This window comes from Copidosoma floridanum, unplaced genomic scaffold, assembly GCF_036245765.1.
Source record: "Copidosoma floridanum isolate Cflo_tuat_1 unplaced genomic scaffold, Cflo_Japanese_pri ptg000013l, whole genome shotgun sequence".
Lineage (NCBI taxonomy): Eukaryota > Metazoa > Arthropoda > Insecta > Hymenoptera > Encyrtidae > Copidosoma > Copidosoma floridanum.
Window position 1 is genome coordinate 12,474,291 of NW_028321890.1, and position 20,257 is coordinate 12,494,547.

A 20,257-nucleotide genomic window follows, 5' to 3' on the forward strand; every position below is an offset into this window, starting at 1 on the left:
AAAGAAAGGCAGGCAAAAGATACGTACAGTTCCAACATGACGTTGTTAGATATTTCTGTTCAGCCTGAAAATCTAATTAAAGAAGTTGATTGTGATTTAATTTACAATACTAAAGATGTTGCATACATTTTTTTTGATATTGAAACGGGAGGGTTTTCTTTCGACAAAGATGTTCTTCAAGTCACTTTGAAAAGCGAAAAAAGTTTTTATCCGTGTATATTACACCATGTAAAAGTATAGATGCTAAAGCAAGTGCAGTCACAGGCTTGACAAAAAGTGGTAGGCAACTATTTATACATGGTACACAAGTACCAACAGTTTCTCGGACAGTTGCTGTTACTAAAATATTAGACTTTTTAAAGAGTTTCAATGAAAAAGTTGTTTTGATTGCACACAACTGCGATTTCGATTCCAACCACTTCATTCGATTAGTTGAAAGTTCATCTATGTTACAGTCTTTCAAAGATATAATTCTTGGATTTGTCGATACATTGGCTTTGTTTCGAAAACAATTTCCAGATATTCAGTGTCATAAGTTATCATATCTCAGTAATAATTTATTGCAGCTGTCAACTGAAAATGCGCATGATGCTGCAGTTGATATTGTTATTTTGGAAAAGTTGACAGCTCAGTATATTTGTTGGTCAGATATTTTGAATAGTACATTAACCGTTAATGACGTACTTCAAAAAATATACATGTCTACGAATGAAAAACAATTGAAACCAAGCTATGCGCCCATGAAATCTGTGATATCAGCTTCCCTTATAAAAAAACTAAGTCAAAGTGGGATTGCATATAAAAACATAATTGATAAATATTTCGAAGGAACCGATAAATTACAGGAGCTATTGATGAGTGGGAGTAGTCCCTTGATAAAAAAACTCAGTATAGTGGATACCATTTCAGAATTTTGCCTTACTTTAGAAAATATCATCCAAGATAAGACATAAGTAAACTATCTATTTAATCAAAAGTTATATAATGCTAAGTAATGTTAAAAAACAGATCTCAAACTTAAAAAGACAATACAAAATACGACTGTGAAGAATTAATACTAAGTCATTATTTTGTAAAGTAATAATTAATATAATTATTATAAAAGTATTGAATTTTCAGATTCAAATGTTGCAATGTATTAATAATTATAATATTTCCAATAAAAATTTTCAATTACAAAAGGAGTTTTTACTATTCATTACATTTCACAGCGCGCGCCAAAAGCAGCGTTGCCAAGTCGTCTGCTGCGAGCACATTTTTTGCTGTTTTTTAATAGAAATTTGTGGTAGGGCTCTCTCAAACTTTGACAAAATATTATTTTGACAATATTCTTTCATTTAAAAAAAAAAAAAAACAAGTTCATTCAGCCGTTTTTTTTTTATGTGAAATTTAAGTGATTTCTCCATAAGCCTACATGTTAAAATATTGTTTTTTCAGGTCAATATATCTTTAAAACGGTGTGGTTAAACCCTTCAAAAATTTAGCTGTAATTTGATACTATTATTCCAAACAACATATCGAAATTTCAAAAGTTTTCATCATAAAAAATTATCACTACCGAACCTCCTTAATTACAACCCAGTCCAATTATCACCCAAGGAAAAAGGGTGATAATTTAACTTATGTGTGATAGTTAAATCTACCTTTCGTTGACGACATGGTAACAATTTTTGAAAAAAAAGTTAACCATTGACCTTACAGTAATGACCAATTTTAGTAACCGATCGTAAGATCTTCGGACGGTATTGTATTTTCTACAGCAGCATTGTTGGGCCAAATCAAGTGAAAATGAAAGATAAATACATGTGGTACGATCGTTATAATCAAAGGCTTATTGTGATCTCAGGTGTTCGCCAACGTCCATACCACGCTAAAACCACCGGTTCTCGTCTGATCACCGAAGTTAAGCAGCATTGGGCGCGGTTAGTACTTGGATGGGTGACCGCTTGGGAACCCCGCGTGCTGTTGGCATCCTTCATTTTGGACATTCTCCGTTGGAGCTCTTACGCTTTTCTAAATTCTTAATACTCTATTTTTCAACATGTTATTATTTCTACCACCAGAAAAAAAAAAAAAAAAAAACACTTTATTGATAAAAAATTAAGATCTCATCAATCATGACGGTTCAAGTTAAGTACTAATTACATTAGGAATTCCACGAAATTTTTTTTAATTCGTATGATAGTTAGTTTTACTAGCTCATTGTTTTTTTTGTTTTTCAGGGCGACTGTGCTTACACTTATCATGTTTGACATTCATCATTACTCATACATGCTTTGTACCCTTAGCGTATCTTTTTCCAATTAAAAAAAAAAAAAAAAAAAAGTTTGTACGTGAATGATAAATTTATAAGTATTTAGCAATAAAATATTATTTAAAATAAACGTATTTTTCAGTATACTGATCGACATTACTTATTTTATTTACCTGCAAATTTTAATAATCGGTGATCATTTTTTTTTTAGTGTATACAAAATAATATGGTTTGTGATCTAAAAATATAACCAATAAAGTTTCATTGTTGTCTTTTTTTTTTTTTTTATCCAGATACGTAACTTAAACCATTTTAATTACAACCCAGTCAGGCCCAGGGGGAAAAATGGTAATAATTTAACTTATGTATAATAGTTGAATCTACTCTCCGTTGACGACATAGTAACAATTTTTTTTTAAAAAGTTTACCATTGACCTTACAGTAATGACCAATTTAAGTAACCGATGGTAAGATCTTCGGACGGTATTTTATTCTCTACAGCAGCATTGTTGGGTCAAATCAAGTGATAATGAAAGATAAATACGTGTGATACGATCGTTCTTTGGTAACCCTGAACAATCGATTTTTTAATTGGAAAAAGAGACAGTAAGGGTACAAAGCATCATGAGTAATGATAAATGTCAAACATGATAAGTGTAAGCACAGTCGCCCTGCAAACCAATAAAACCAATGAGCTAATAAAACTGACTATCATACGAATTTAAAAGAATTTTGTGGAATTCCTAATATAATTAGTACTTCACTTGAACGGTCATAATTGATAAGATCTTAATTTTTCATCAATAATTTTTTTTTTTTTTTTTGGTGGTAGGAATAATAACATGTTGCAAAAAAAAAGATGCCAACAGCACGCGGGGTCCCTTAGCGGTCACCCATCCAAGTACTAACCGCGCCCAATGCTGCTTAAATTCGGTGATCAGACGAGAACTGGTGCTTTTTTTTTTTTTATAAGCAGTTCTTATTTTTTAAAGTACATATTTTTCTTTAGGATCTGAAAAACAGTCGAAAAGATCCTTTTACATATTATTAGTTACAGAATGGTTCAGAGACGCTCGCTGTAATATTTTAACATCAAAATTTTTTTTTTAATAGTCTCAGTTAATATAATATTATTGGCGTATTACATTTTGAATTAGTGCTTTGTTGGAAAAATATAAAGAAAAACTAACGTTGCTTACGTATCAGAAAAAGAGTAAAAAAGTGCTTAAGAACTAGGAACATTATAGTAACAGCGTTCGGAGTAGCGAGCGTGTTCTATAAATAGATCTGGTTGAGATCGGTACATATTTACAGTGATGTGATTTATAGAGTTTCGGGCCAGGATCCTAAGCCTCCGGAGTCTATACACTAGGCTGGAACCTCTCTGTGGAAGGACGAGCGGGATTATTAAATATGAAGGCAGATTCTTTCGAAAGTAAACATAAGGCTTTATTATAACGGTCGAGTTACAATGGCTCTATTGGCTCTTACTCTTTGCCAGGCCGTTCGACTCGGTACCCATGTTCGCTCTCATCGGATACTCGCTGACTACTTGCGACCCGTGCTCTCTAGAATTCCCATCTCTTACATTTGCGTGAGAGGGGCACATCATATCGCATTATATATCTATATCTATGCTCGTCTCTACAGTACTTCCTCTTTTAATGGGTGGTCGTATTCGACTTTAATTTAATATATTCAATTAATGGTATCCTGTAAGCATGATAACGCATTACATTTTTATTTATTTTCGTATGCTTACAATCTTTTTTATTTATCCTTCTTAATATACATTTAAGCTATGATCAACATTTTAGATTTCGACATCATGTAAATATGATAATAACACTGTTTATCCAGTTTCGCACACTTGAAATATCACACATATGGTATTAACAAAAAATAAATATATTAATAAGTAAAAACTTAAAAGTTGGCTTTGTTTCACAATGTTTTATTATTCGCAGACAGCTGTTTCGGCAGTTACGCCATTGTCAGATGCTCGACATACACTGAATGGTCTATGTACATCAGTTCGCTAAAGTCGAGTACAAGTATTACAAATGTAGATATCGCTCTACGGTATGATATGTATGCGCCTGTGTATGAGTACCTTATGAGATACTATGTATTACATTTTCTATTATTGGAGATAGAGTAAAATTAATTTGATCGTTCGTTATGGATTTATTATGTTTTTTTTGCTAATTCTATTTCTATTGTCTCAAACAGATTCAATTTAAAACTTTTAGGTAACCTGTGTAGTAACTTTATATTATTTTTATCTAGGAAATGCGCATTAGAATTACAATGTTCACTAAAACCCGTCGTATTGCGATCATTATAAATAGACTTTTTGTGCTCCTTTATACGTTCGGAAAGGGCACGTCCTGTCTGTCCAATATATATGGCATCGCATTCAGAACAATTAATCTGATAAACACCACATTTCTGTACAATACCAACTTTTTCCTTATTATTACATAAAATAAATGTCAAGTGAATCATGAAATAAACATTTTAAATAAGGGTTTAAAATACTGTCCTAACATTAAAAACTTTAAAGATTTTATCGAACTTTCTGTAAACGCAGGAATAGCATCAAGAGGTATAGATAAAAACGAACTACAACTTTTTAGATACAAATGCGTTGATGTCATAAATAAAAACAAAAAACAATTTTCAACTAACAATAGCTCAGAATTGAAAAGTATTATTTCTTTAAAGAAAAAACTCAAAAATAATGATTTAATTTTATGTAAAGCTGACAAAGGAAACACTGTTACCATTTTAAATAAGTATGACTATATTGAAAAAACAGAACTTTTGATGATTAAATGATTTAGTACCGCGTATAAAATTTACAGCAGAAGCTGAAAATGACAATAGTTTAAATTTTTTGGATCTAAAAATAACACGAAAAGACGGTGAGTTGTTGTATGAAATTTATAGAAAACCAACTTTCACAGATACGTTAGTACCGTACGACTCAAAGCAGTCCATCAATATAAATATGAGCGCATTTTACTCTTTTGTACATAGATTATTAACAGTACCGTTAACAAAATCTAATTACGAAAAGCAAATCAATCTATTAAAATGTTTAGCAATTAATAATAGTTACAATGAAAACCTCATAGATAATCTAATTTTTAAAATAAACAATAGACTTATTTTAAAATATTTTTACGCAGTCGCAAAACAAACCAAAAAATTTAATATGTTTAATTATGTTCCCATAGTATCCGATAAAATAAGTAATTTAAAAAAAAAAACAAAACGTAAATACAATCATGGTCAATAAACGTAACTTGAAATCCATTTTATGTAATAATAAGGAAAAAGTTGGTATTGTACAGAAATGTGGTGTTTATCAGATTAATTGTTCCGAATGCGATGCCATATATATTGGACAGACAGGACGTGCCCTTTCCGAACGTATAAAGGAGCACAAAAAGTCTATTTATAATGATCGCAATACGACGGGTTTTAGTGAACATTGTAATTCTAATGCGCATTTCCTAGATGAAAATAATATAAAGTTACTACACAGGTTACCTAAAAGTTTTAAATTGAATCTGTTTGAGACAATAGAGATAGAATTAGCAAAAAAAACATAATAAATCCATAACGAACGATCAAATTAATTTTACTATATATCCAATAATAGAAAATGTAATACATAGTATCTCATAAGATACTCATACACAGGCGCATACATATCATACCGTTGAGCGACATCTACATTTGTAATACTTGTACTTGACTTTAGCGAACTGATGTACATAGACCATTCAGTGTATGTCGAGCATCTGACAATGGCGTAACAGCCGAAACAGCTGTCTGCGAATAATAAAACATTGTGAAACAAAGCCAACTTTTAAGTTTTTACTTATTAATATATTTATTTTTTGTTAAAACCATATGTGTGATATTTAAAGTGTGCGAAACTGGATAAACAGTGTTATTATCATATTTACATGATGTCGAAATCTAAAATGTTGATCATAGCTTAAATGTATATTAAGAAGGATAAATAAAAAAGATTGTAAGCATACGAAAATAAATAAAAATGTAATGCGTTATCATGCTTACAGGATACCATTAATTAAATATATTAAATTAAAGTCGAATACGACCACCCATTAAAGGAGGGAGTACTGTAGAGACGAGCATAGATTAGTTATATAATGCGATATGATGTCCCCCTCTCACGCAAATGTAAGAGATGGGAATTCTAGAGAGCACGGGTCGCAAGTCGCAAGTAGTCAGCGAGTATCCGATGAGAGCGAACATGGGTACCGAGTCGAACGGCCTGGCAAAGAGTAAAAGCCAATAGAGCCATTGTAACTCGACCGTTATAATAAAGACTTATGTTTACTTTCGAAAGAATCAGCCTTCATATTTAATAATCCCGCTCGTCCTTCCACAGAGAGGTTCCAGCCTGGTGTATAGACTCCGGAGGCTTAGGATCCTAGCCCGAAACTCTATAAATCACATCACTGTAAATATGTACAGATCTCAACCAGATCTATTTATAGAACACGCTCACTACTCCAAACGCTGTTACTATATTGTTCCTAGTTCTTAAGCACTTTTTTACTCTTTTTCTGATACGTAAGCAACGTTAGTTTTTCTTTATATTTTTCCAACAAAGCACTAATTCAAAATGTAATACGCCAATAATATTATATTAACTGAGACTATTAAAAAAAAAATTTTGATGTTAAAATATTACAGCGAGCGTCTCTGAACCATTCTGTAACTAATAATATGTAAAAGGATCTTTTCGACTGCTTTTCAGATCCTGAAGAAAAATATGTACTTTAAAAAATAAGAACTGCTTATAAAAAAAAAAAAGCACCAGTTCTCGTCTGATCACCAAAATTAAGCAGCATTGGGAGCGGTTAGTACTTGGATGGGTGACCGCTAAGGGACCCCGCGTGCTGTTGGCATCTTTTTTTTTGCAACATGTTATTATTCCTACCACCAAAAAAAAAAAAAAAAAATTATTGATGAAAAATTAAGATCTTATCAATCATGACCGTTCAAGTTAAGTACTAATTATATTAGGAATTCCACAAAATTCTTTTAAATTCGTATGATAGTCAGTTTTATTAGCTCATTGGTTTTATTGGTTTGCAGGGCGACTGTGCTTATACTTATCATGTTTGACATTTATCATTACTCATGATGCTGTGTACTCTTACTGTATCTTTTTCCAATTAAAAAATCGATTGTTCAGGGTTACCACAGAACGATCGTATCACACGTATTTATCTTTCATTATCACTTGATTTGACCCAACAATGCTGCTGTAGAGAATAAAATACCGTCCGAAGATCTTACCATCGGTTACTTAAATTGGTCATTACTGTAAGGTCAATGGTAAACTTTTTTTTTTTAAATTGTTACCATGTCGTCAACGGAGGGTAGATTTAACTATCACACATAAGTTAAATTATTATCCTTTTTTCCCCTAGGCCTGACTGGGTTGTAATTAAAATTGTTTAAGTTACGTATCTGGATAAAAAAAAAAAAAAAGACAACAATGAAACTTTATTGGTTATATTTTTAGATCACAAACCATATTATTTTGTATACACTAAAAAAAAAATGATCACCGATTATTAAAATTTGCAGGTAAATAAAATAAGTAATGTCGATCAGTATACTAAAAAATACGTTTATTTTAAATAATATTTTATTGCTAAATACTTATAAATTTATCATTCACGTACAAACTTTTTTTTTTTTTTTTTTTTAATTGGAAAAAGATACGCTAAGGGTACAAAGCATGTATGAGTAATGATGAATGTCAAACATGATAAGTGTAAGCACAGTCGCCCTGAAAACAAAAAAAACAATGAGCTAGTTAAACTAACTATCATACAAATAATTAAAAATTTCATGGAATTCCTAATGTAATTAGTACTTAACTTGAACCGTCATGATTGATAAGATCTTAATTTTTTATCAATAAAGTGTTTTTTTTTTTTTTTTTCTGGTGGTAGGAATAACAACATGTTGGAAAATAGAGTATTAAGAATTTAGAAAAGCGTAAGTGCTCCAACGGAGAATGTCCAAAAAGAAAGATGCCAACAGCACGCGGGGCTCCCAAGCGGTCACCCATCCAAGTACTAACCGCGCCCAATGCTGCTTAACTTCGGTGATCAGACGAGAACCGGTGCTTTTTTTTTTTTTTTTTTCATGAGCAGTTTTTATTTGTCAAAGTACATATTTTTCTTAAGGATCTGAAAAACAGTCGAAAAGATCCATTTACATATTATTGGTTACAGAATGGTTCAGAGACGCTCGCTGTAATATTTTAACATTGAAAATTTTTTTTTTTTTAATAGTCTCAGTTAATACAATATTATCGGCGTATTACATTTTAAATTAGTGCTTTGTTGGGAAAATGTAAAGAAAAACCAACGTTGCTTACGTATCAGAAAAAAAGGAAAAAAGTGCTTAAGAACTAGGAACATTATAGTAACATTGTTCGGAGTAGCGAGCGTGTTCTATAAGTATAGATCTGGTTGAGATATGTACATATTTACAGTGATGTGACTATCAATAAGTAGCGGGACGCCGTCGCCGCTTCTGCTACAGTGAGCCGACCGCCTCCTCCCCACAGCAGACAGCATCTAAGTATACTTATTTATACAGTTATAGTTACTTTATGGTGAAGTATTTACTAAAGTTTAGTACACAATTCATAGTTCTTTGTAATATTTAAAGTTTTTTAATATTCTTTTATCGCAATCATTAATTTTCCAGGAGTATTTAAGTATATCATATCTTACATTATTCGGATTAAATTTAATACATTTATTTCTATTATCTCCAGGTACGTGGTAGAAGATTGGAATTTAATTTTTATCAACTATGAAGTTGTTTTGATCTAGATATAGAAATGAATGTGGGGGTACGAAGCCCGTTTTGAGGTTTTTGCTGTGATATAGATCGTTTGGCATATATAAATGTTTTATAACATTGTTGGTGTTGTTCAAGGCACTTTTCACATGTTCTCTCATCAAGTTAATCATAAATACATCAATTCTGACAATATTCGCCATTTTATACAACTTTTGGTTACTTATAAAATGGGAAAAGTCTGAAGAGGCTGACCTATAACTATTCAGGCAGATTCTGAGGCATTTTCTCTCAAAACATCTGATCCGTTCCATTTGGTATGCACTGATGTTGAACCAGCTCATACATGAATATGTTATTATGGGTCTAATTAAACACAGGTACGATATAACTTTAGTTTTTTTGTCTAGATAGGGTGATCTAAATAGGCTGCGCAATCCCCTGAATGCTGTTGCAGCTTTGTTAAGTTGGTTTTGAACATGTTCTGTAAATTTTATTCTATTATCAATTAAGATTCCTAGATATTGTACTGTGCTATTATGTGGGATGTCTTGTCTTTCTTTTTTGTCCGTTATTTTGAAGTTTTGTAATTTTATTCTTGTTTTATTGAAGTATTTTGATAGTACGTCTCTGTATAACAGTGACTCACATTTTTTTGCATTAGTATCAAGTTGCCAGTTATTATAATATCTTTTAATATCGTTGTATAAATCATCAAGTTTGGTTTCAATTTTTTCAGCTTTTTTATTAGCATAATATATGATAAGATCGTCTGCAAAACATAATCCATATAAACCTGATTCCTTATTGAGACCAAAGAGTTTGAGTTCATCAGCATTGAAAATATTGAAGAGAAGAGGAGAGTTTACGGTACCCTGTTGAAGACCTTTCGTCATTTTAAATGTATTCTTTGAGGTATGATTTTTTATGTATAATTTGAATTTCCTATTGTATATCATAGATGTAATTATTTTTATAACAGGTATTGAGATGTTATTCTTTGAAAGTTTAAAAATCAGGCCATCCAACCAAACCGAGTCAAACGCTTTTTTCAGATCAATTAAGCATGCTCCAACAAGCTCTCCTCCAGCCAGGTGCCAGTTAACATCAGCTAGTAACTTGTTTATAGCATGAGTTGTAGAATGTTTATCTTTAAATCCGAATTGAGTTTCTGGTATTAATTGAAGATGGTGTTCCATTTTTGTAAGAGATTTATTTAAAATTCTTTCATATATTTTACTGATAGCTGGTAGTAGGCTTATAGTTCTGACGTTATCAATCGTTACAGGTATGGTGGCTTTTTTTTTTCAAGCTATTAATTTGGCTGTTTTCCAAGCTTCTGGATAATAGCAGTTATTTATTGAGTTATTAAAAATGATTGTATAGTTTTTAATAACTTGTAATGGTAAATGTTTGATTATAACGTTAGGTATTTCATCCCAGCCAGATGATATTTTATTGCTCATGTTTTTAAACAGCTTGCTTACTTCGGATGTATTTGTAAACATGATTGGACAGTTTGTTTCATTTTTTGGAACTGATGCCAGGTTGTTTGAATCGAAGGTAGTCAAGGTATGAAATTTATTAAGTTCTTGTTTGATTTTTATTATTTTTTTATCAACTATATTTTTTAACGGGTAATTTTGTGTTATTTCAGTATTAATTTTTTCTAGTTGTGTGGCAAGGATATCTGGAATTAGTTTTGGATCATTAAACTGTATATTGCCCTCTGTGTCCTTGTAAAAGTCATTGATATTGAGCTTCAGCGACTGCAGATCATTAAAATCTTTTTTATTAACGATTATGTTGTCAATATTAGTATTTTTTTTTTGAAGATTTTATTAAGCGAAGGGAAGAATTTAGAGGAATCTCTGTAGTTTATTTGTTTTTATGTAGTTATCCAGTTTTCTTTTGAGATCTTGGATAGTTCATCGCTAATTTGTTTTTTAATGTTAACCATATCATGTTTCAGTTTACTTATTAATATCACGTCATTTAATTTTTTAGATCTCATTTTTTTATGGATATGAGTCTGGATTGTATGTTTAATTTTGTACAGTTTTTTTATTTTTGGGCTTTAAAATTTATCCAAAGGGTTAAATGTTTTTGATTTCGGGACTATTGTATTTATAGCATTTTTAATAAAAGTTTGGTTTTCATAGATGTATTTGTCTATTTCTGTATTGTTGAGGTTGTTTGTGTCTGGGATACAGATTTTATAATTTTTTTGAAAGAATTTTGTGAACTTTTTCCAGTTAGTTTTTTTGTATAAGTAAAAACTCGTGTTAATTGGTAGAGCTAGTTCAATATCAGTGTCTTGTCTAAGAATAAGATTCAAGGCCGTAGCCTTGTGATCTTTATTATTATCAAAAATGTGTGTCTTAAGTTTTGGTTCTAACGTATGTAATCCAATGTGGATCAGTGCAATGTCAAGAAATGAGCCCGAGCTTGGAAATGTAGCTTCATTCGGTTGAATTAATTTAACCTGAAAGTGGAGATCATATGTTCTTAGCCAGTTGTTAAGTTGGATGCCTCTAGGGTTGGACTTCGTATCTCCACAAATCTGGTGTCTAGCGTTTAGATCACCTAGTAGTATATAATAGTTGTTCGGATTACTTAAATTAAGTTTATTAAAAAGTAATGTTAGGTCCTCATCTCAATTATTTTTGTTTGTACTTTAAGCGTATGCACTTATAATGTAAAAAAATTTTTTTTTTTTATTCATTAGGTGTAATTTTACAATGCTAGTTTTAAGTAGTTTTAAATTGGTAGCGCTATAGCAGATTTCAAATTTAATATTATTTTTAATGAGTAGGGCAGTGCCTCCTCCCCATTGTTTTCTATCATTTCTTATAAGGTTGTAGTTGTCAAATTTTGGTTTAAACTTATTACATAGTTTTGTTTCGCATAGAGCTACTACATCTGGTTGATACATTTTTAGTAAATTATTCAGCTCTAATCTTTTCGCATTACTTACCAAAGAGTTCACGTTAATTTCAAAAAAGGATAATACCTTATTTGGTACACTTCTGTTGGGTGAAACCTTTGGTGACTTCGATGGGGAGACCATTTCAGCCAGTCGCAGTCCCAGATGACAAAAGTGTGGCTGGTTGCAGTTCTGCAGGCCACTGGATGTTGAGGTTTTGAGCAATAAACTCCAGTCGTCTTGAGTAGAGATTCAGTTGAGTGTTTATGGTTTTAAACTTTTTTGTTATTTCTTGATTATTGTTCTGGATTATATAAGTCATATTTTGCATTGATTCGGTGATTTTTTCTTCTAGTGTATTTAAGATCTCTTTATTGTTTGTAATTGAGCTCTGGACTAGAGTGGTCAGAGCTTCTATTTGGGTCGGGTCTTTTTGTATTACCCAGGCTTTATCTATATTTTTTGTTTGACCTTGCACAACTAGGCTAGGAAATTCTTTGGACGAATTGAGTAAGTTATGTACATTGGTTGGCAACTGACTATTTTGCGCTATCGGGATATGTTCCTTCTTCGGGTTATTATTGGATATTTTTCCAGTATTATTGAATTTAGGATATTTGGTACATCCTCTAAATGTAGCTGGGTGACCAGCGAAGCCACAGTTTGCACATTTAAGTGCTTCTTTTGGTGAGTCATTGCTTAACTGGCATTTGCAGGGTCCGTGATTTTCCGAGCATTTGACACATCTAAAGTTCATATAGCAATTAGTTGCCACATGGCCGAACCTTTGGCAATTTTTGCATTGAGGTGAGCCATTTTTTCTGAGAGGTTCCCGTTTGATCATTTGAAAAAGGATTTTCTTAATGCAAGTTAGGTTTTCCATATTGCTTTCTGTGCTGAGTTGAACTAAGAATAGTTTTGATACTTTTGTTGAAAGTGTTTTTGCGTTCAGAATTTTCACTTGATCCAGCTTCATACTCATAAGCTCTTCTTGGACTTCCTCAACGGTTGTGTCTATGCTTAGTCCTTAAAGAACTATTGATTTTACTTTGTTATTTTTTGCTGTGAAAGTATAAAACTGTACTTTTTTTTCTTTCAAAATCGAGCAAATCTTTGTATGTTGGTCTATATTTTCTGGCACAATACCGCACTTGTTGTTAATACTGTTTTTTATGACAAAATCACTGCAACGTACATCTTTTTTAATCATATCGATGAGCTGTTTAGTTGAGTAGTCTTCAATCATGATCATCGGTGGTTTTGTTTTGAGTATTAATGCCATGTCTTCATTGTCTGATTCTACTCCTTCAATATCAGTAGTGCTCTGCTTGGTGATTTCCATATATTCTTCGTCGTCAGTGTGTTGACTTATATGAGTTTGGTTTAATGGCTGTTCTGTGTTTGTTTTCAGTAGATTTTTGTCATTCTGTTGACTTTTTACATTATTTCTGTTTAAGTTTGTAAAATTAGGTTTATATTCTGATTTATCCAATTTCAGTAAACTTTGTATTAGTTTTTTTGTTTTGTTGTCTAACTCATCTATTAACCTTTTATCAACTTTTGTCACTTTATTGTTGTTGTAGGTATCTTGCGAGCGCTTTCTTTTACCTATTTTGTCGTTATTGTGCTGAGACTGCTGGAAGTCACCCATGTTGAGGTTATCCGCGCGGTAGCCGATGACGGAGGAGGCACCAGTTGCCTCGCTTCTCTCGGACCTGTGTTCAAAAATCTGATTATTGTCGTTTGGCGCAGATCGGAGTATTCTTGCGTGTATAGCACGTACAATTAATTAAAATATTAATAATACTATCTCGACCATAAAGGGACCACCTCATGCACACATGTTAATGCTCTCGATCGCCATGCGACACTAGACGAGAACCGGTGCTTTCAGCGTGGTATGGACGTTGGCGAATACCTGAGATCAAATTAAGCCTTTGATTGTAACGATCGTACCACACGTATTTATCTTTTATTTTTACTTGATTTGGCCCAACAATGCTGCTGTAGAAAATAAAATCCCGAGCAGAAATAAAATAAGGACATCCTTATTTCGAATCAGGGCCTGATCAGTCATCGTGATCAGGTCCTGGTCACGCTTGTAACGCTTATTTAATCAGGTACTGGTCAGCCAGCATCATTTCATCCTTAGAGCGTCTGGTATATATACATATATGTGTATGCATACTCACATATGTCTAGCAGAAAGCCAAGGTACTGCTCTAAAATAAGTCAAATTTTCATAAATAAATGAGTAAAAGCAAACTAAGATAACTATAATATAAATAAAAAAAGGATTGTTAAGTTGACTACAATTACTAAAAAATGGACAGCAAACAAAGAAAGGCTTTGCTTACCAAATATAGAGTCCGTAAGTATAGGTTAACTCAAAAAGTTGGTTCTTGTAGTGATAGCAGTGACAGTGATAATTTTGAAAATAACATCAAAACAAACAAACCAGATAAAATTATGCTGACAGATTGACTGGCCTACCTAAAACTTCAAAAACATTGCTGCAAACTGCTGGTGCTTCTCTTTATAATATTGAAAAATTTAATGAGGAAAATGAACGTGACAAATCTGAATTTGTATACTTCGGGATAGAAAACCAACAGAAAAAAATTATAAACGTAGACTTACATAAAGAGAAAGTTCTGATGCTGCAATTTAATGTAGACAGTCTTCCTTTGTACAAGTCTAGTTCAGTTGAGTTTTGGCCAATTTTATGCAGAGTTCAGTGTGAATCAAACATTTATAAACCTTTTAATATTGCAACTTATTGTGGGAAAGAGCAACCATTTTCAGTAGAAAAGTATTTAGATCATTTTATAACAGAAATTGATTTTTTGCTAAAAACTTATACTTATAATTAAATTTTTTGCTACAAATACTTATATTTATAATAAAGATAAGAAAATAAAAATTATATATTCACATTAGATGGTTTTAACTTAGATGACAAAGATTCATAGATCAAGCAATGCGCATGTGCGGTCAGAATAAGTAAGGATAAATTTATGCTGTCTGACCAGTATCTGGTCAGATAAGCATTACAAGCGTGATTAGGACCTGATCACTAAAAAGGATAGCGTGATCAGGGACTGATCAGATCCCTAGTTCATTTCCTGCTCGGGATACCGTCCGAAGATCTTACGATCGGTTACTAAAATTGGTCATTACTGTAAGGTCAATGGTAAACTTTTTTTTTTTAAATTGTTACCATGTCGTCAACGGAGGGTAGATTTAACTATCACACATAAGTTAAATTATTATCCTTTTTTCCCCTAGGCCTGACTGGGTTGTAATTAAAATTGTTAAAGTTACGTATCTGGATTCAAAAAAGAATAAAACAAGGAAGAAACTTCATTAGCTATATTTTTGGATTACGAACCATGTTATTTTTTATACACTAAAAAAAAAAATCACCTATTATTAAAATTTGCAGGTAAATAAAATAAATAATGTCAATCAATATACTCAAAATACATTAATTTTTAATAATATTTTATTGCCTAATATTTATAAATTTATCATTTGCCTACAAAATTTAAAAATTTTTTTTTTTTTAATTGGAAAAAGATACACTAAGGGTACAAAGCATGTATGAGTAATAATAAGCGTAAGCACAGTCGCCCTGAAAAACAAAAAAACCAATGAGCTAGTAAAACTATCATACGAGTTAGAAAAATTTTCGTGGAATTTTTTATATAATTGGTACTTAATTTGAACCGCTATGATTGATAAGATTTTAATTTTAATCAATAATTTTTTTTTTTTCTTTCTGGTAATAGGAATAACAACATGTTGGAAAATAGAGTATTAAGAATTTAGAAAAGCGTAAGTGCTCCAACGGAGAATGTCCAAAAAGAAAGATGCCAACAGCACGCGGGGTCCCCAAGCGGTCACCCATCCAAGTACTAACCGCGCCCAATGTTGCTTCACCTCGGTGATCAGACGAGAACCGGTGCTTTCAGCGTGGTATGGACGTTGGCGAGCACCTATCATAAAAATTTACCTTTTAATGGAACTATCATAGGTTTTCTTCGTAATCGTTACCATCAAGTAATTTTAGGTTGCGCTCTACGTTACCGTCTGATCGGTAAGCCGACTACCTTGAATTAACTCGCACGTACTGGGTGTTTCTGGAATCGTTACCAGCAAGTAATAGTAGGTTGCGTCCTACGTTACAATCAGGTCGGTAAGTCAACTACCTTGAATTAACTGGCTCTTTGTTTCGTAATCTGGCCAGTTAAAATATCAGACGACAATAAACAGCAAAACAACAACAAAAACTTATCACAAAATCTTCACGTTTTTTTTCGACTTCTACGTCGTTTGCTGTTTTAACTGGCCAGATTACGGAACAGAGCGCCAGTTGATTCAAAGTAATTGACTTACCGAACTGATGGTAACGTAGAGCGCAACCGACAATCACTTGCTGGTGACGATTGCGGAATACACCCACTGTGTTTCATAATCTGGACAGTAAAAACTGCAGACGACAATAAACAGCAAAACAATCTTTTTTTTTGTTTTTGACTTTCGCGTCGTTTGCTATTTTTACTTACGAGATTACGGAATAGAGTGCCTGTAAGTTTAAAGTAGTTGACTTACCGACCTGATGATAACGTAGAGCACAACTTAAAACTACTTGCTGGTGACGATTGCGGAAAACACTCCAATCATACTTTATTTTACTCTACAAAGCTACTGTAGAAAATAAATTAGTGTCTATAGATCTTACCATTGGTTAATAAGATTGGTCGTCATCATAAGAGTAATGATAAATTTTTTTTTCACACAATTGTTCCTATGACGTAGATCGAGTTTTATTTATCTAATCGCATTGACACGAATCGTGGATTTAAGAACGTTACGTAGTAAATTTTTTTTTTTTTTTTTTTTCTTTTTTTTTTTTCTTTGGTGGGCAACTATACTACTGATACTTTAAATACAAAGAATAAGCATGGCAAGATACTTTCCTTATGTGTAATTTGTAATGAGATTTCTTCCGATTAATATTTCAATCTATAAAAAGGGTTATAACGTGTTTAAACTTTGCATGATTACTCCTTGAATAGTTTGTTTGCCAGTCGGGTAGTTTTGATGACATTTTTTATCGTTATTATTATGACATCGTAGTTTTTAATGACATTTCAGCAGTCTTTTTATCAAACCCCATGACTATAATGGTTCGTCATGTTATTTTTTAATATTCAATATTGTGAAGCATCTTTAAAAAAATATGAGTGGATTTAGAATAATTTTAATATAACCATTCTCAATTATAATAAGATTCTGTTATTATTTTATATAAGTAGGCAACGTCCTTAACTATCAAACATGTGTTGAGTTAGTGCATCTGTTAAACTATAAAAATAATTTATTTTTAATTTTTGATCCTTCATTTTCAATGAATTATTTAATACATTGATTTAGAAGAATTTATAGTTTTTAAATTATTTCTATGATTGATTGATATACTCCTTCATGAATAACTTCAATTTTTATCAATATCATAATTTTAAACAATGATTTAAAAATATTATTAAATAAAAAATTTAGTCATGAAAACTTAATAATTCTAATAAGATTATTCTGAATCCTTTAGTTAAATCATTTTATTGCTGGTCATTAATGAATGACTTCGATTCGTTTAATTAATTCCTCATTAAATTTAATTTTGTTAATTTTAATATTGATAAAACAAAGATTATTGATTACTTGAAAATTTAGTGTTTCTATAATTCAAGCTTATGTTTTTTTAGTTTTAAGAGTTTTATACAAAAGAGAATTAAATTATGGAAAGAATATTTTTCAAACCTCTTTTAGTGACGATATTAAACCCTAAACCACTTTAATAACGTTTAGAATTTTTAATTTATGAATCAGTTATATTTCTTAATTATATTTTATAGGATTTAAATTAATTTTTTTTACTTTAATTTTATCAATTATTATTTCTTATCAATAATCACGAGATGTAGATCGAGAAAAATTACATCAAGGTTTTCATACATTCAAAGTTTCAATAGGATTAAAGTTAGAAATAATTTCGTTTATTATTTTTAAAATCTTCGCTTTCAAATTTTTTAATGGTATTTTTATAAATTTTTATCTCCAATAATAAAAATGAGAGAAATATGACCTTTCAAAAATATTATAACAGTTAATCCTCATAAAATTCCTCTTTAAAGTCCTGTGATTTCAATATCTTTAAGAATTTAAATTCCATGATGTCATCATTTATTAACAATATAAATTTTAAACAAATAAAATTAATACTTTTTATTACAACTTTTTTAGGATTATTTCTCTCTTTTCTTCAATTAAAAAAGTATTTATCAACTTTTTCATTTTTAGAGATTCAGAATATGATTCAGTTTTTTTATATCAACAGATTTTTATGAAATTCATCTATAAGTACGAACAATTTTTTTAATAACTAATTATTTTTGGTTACACATAACAAATTTTTCAAGTATTCATTTTTTTGGATTTGAAGCTGCAGCTTGATATTGCCATTTTTTTATGTAGTTTTATTATTTTTCATAAATTTCTGTGCATTTTTATCTAATTAATTTAATTTACATATTATAATTGAGTGTATTTAATTTTTTAATTAAAAAGTTTAAAGTTTAATGTGAAAAACTGTAAAAAATTTTTCATTTTTTACTTTTATGAGAATAATTTTTATTATAATATTGTTATTCAACTTTATTGTATTTAAAAACGAAAAAAAAATTTCTAGATTTAAATGTGGATTTGATTTAGTTTCATGAAATCGACTTCAATTTTCTCCACAATTTTATTTAATATTAATTATTTTTAAAATATTTGATATTTAAATTGCGATTATTTTACCATTTTCATTTATTTCTTTTTCAATTATTGTTATCTAGTTTTATGAGCTAATTTCATTTTTTCTATTTTAATTTGAGCGTTACACAATAAGTGAATGGAAGGAGTTTTATTTTGATTTAAAAAAAAAAATGTTTAATAATTCATTAAAAATATTAAATTTCATAATCAAAATAATTACATTAAAAAAAAGTTTGGGTTTGAAAGACATACATTATTTAATATTCACGTAATGAGTTAGAAATCGAAATATTTTAACATTTTGTACATAAAATAATATAAATTATTTTCATAAATCTCAAATATTTAAATCTTGAATACAACTTTATATAAAAATAATATTAAAATAAAAGTTATCAATACATTTACAGTTTCTTAGCTTAAGTTAGCTACATTATTTATTGGAAGTTTAATTTTAATAAAATTATTAGCAATAATTTGCTGTACCTCTTATTTTGGTTAAAATTAATAGTAAAATTAATTTATTAATAATTGAAAATGTTAATCTATAAATATAATCCTTCACTCAGGCTCTCTATTGCATTTTTAGTGTTATTTTTCTATTCCTATAATTATTTTTTCTAATTTTCTAAAAAATGTTCTGAGTCTTTTTTTTTTTATATGATTAGTAATAAAATTACATAAATTATGATTGATTATGTCAATTTATTTTTCTAATCAAATAAAAATGAATTAATTTATAATTTAAGCATTTAATTTACACCAATTTTTATTTTCTTCTTTATTTATAATTAGTTTAAATTTCTTTAATAAAGAAATACTTCTATTTTTGATAGATATTAAAAATTTTATTCATAATATTGTACCTTCTTTTCATTTATGATGTATTACAATAAATAAATATTGAGCTTGCATTTTTTTAATTTAAATTCTTCATTATGAAAATTCATTCTATTGATAATTTCGTTTAACTATAATTAAAAATTTTATTTTTTAATAATTATCATTGATTTAATTTGAATTCCTTTAATAAGAATTAATAGATATTCATTAAAAGTTATTATATTTATTTTTTAAATTATTTTAGTAGTTCAAATTTTATTTTTAATATTTTAAATTGAAAAAATTTTAGTTAGATTTTTTTATTTTACATATCAACATATATACATATATACATATATTTTTTAAATTTTAATTACACTTGTAAAATAAGAATAAAATTTTGTCAATTAACATTTTATTTTTTATCATTAATAGTTTTATGATAATCAATAATCTCTCTGATCATTTTCTCGACGCACCTTCTTACCAATCTCTTTCATACGTGACAAGGAAAAAGATTGGTAAGAAGGTGCGTCGCGAAAATGATCAGTACTTAT

General features: G+C 30.1%; 2 pseudogenes; one reads left to right on the forward strand and one right to left on the reverse strand.

The window, feature by feature from the left end:
- The first annotated feature begins 1,852 nt into the window (after nucleotides 1-1,852).
- On the forward strand, nucleotides 1,853-1,971 carry LOC149374865 (5S ribosomal RNA; annotated as a pseudogene).
- Nucleotides 1,972-15,929: 13,958 nt separating this feature from the next.
- On the reverse strand, nucleotides 15,930-16,048 carry LOC149374866 (5S ribosomal RNA; annotated as a pseudogene).
- Between the last annotated feature and the right edge of the window lie 4,209 nt (nucleotides 16,049-20,257).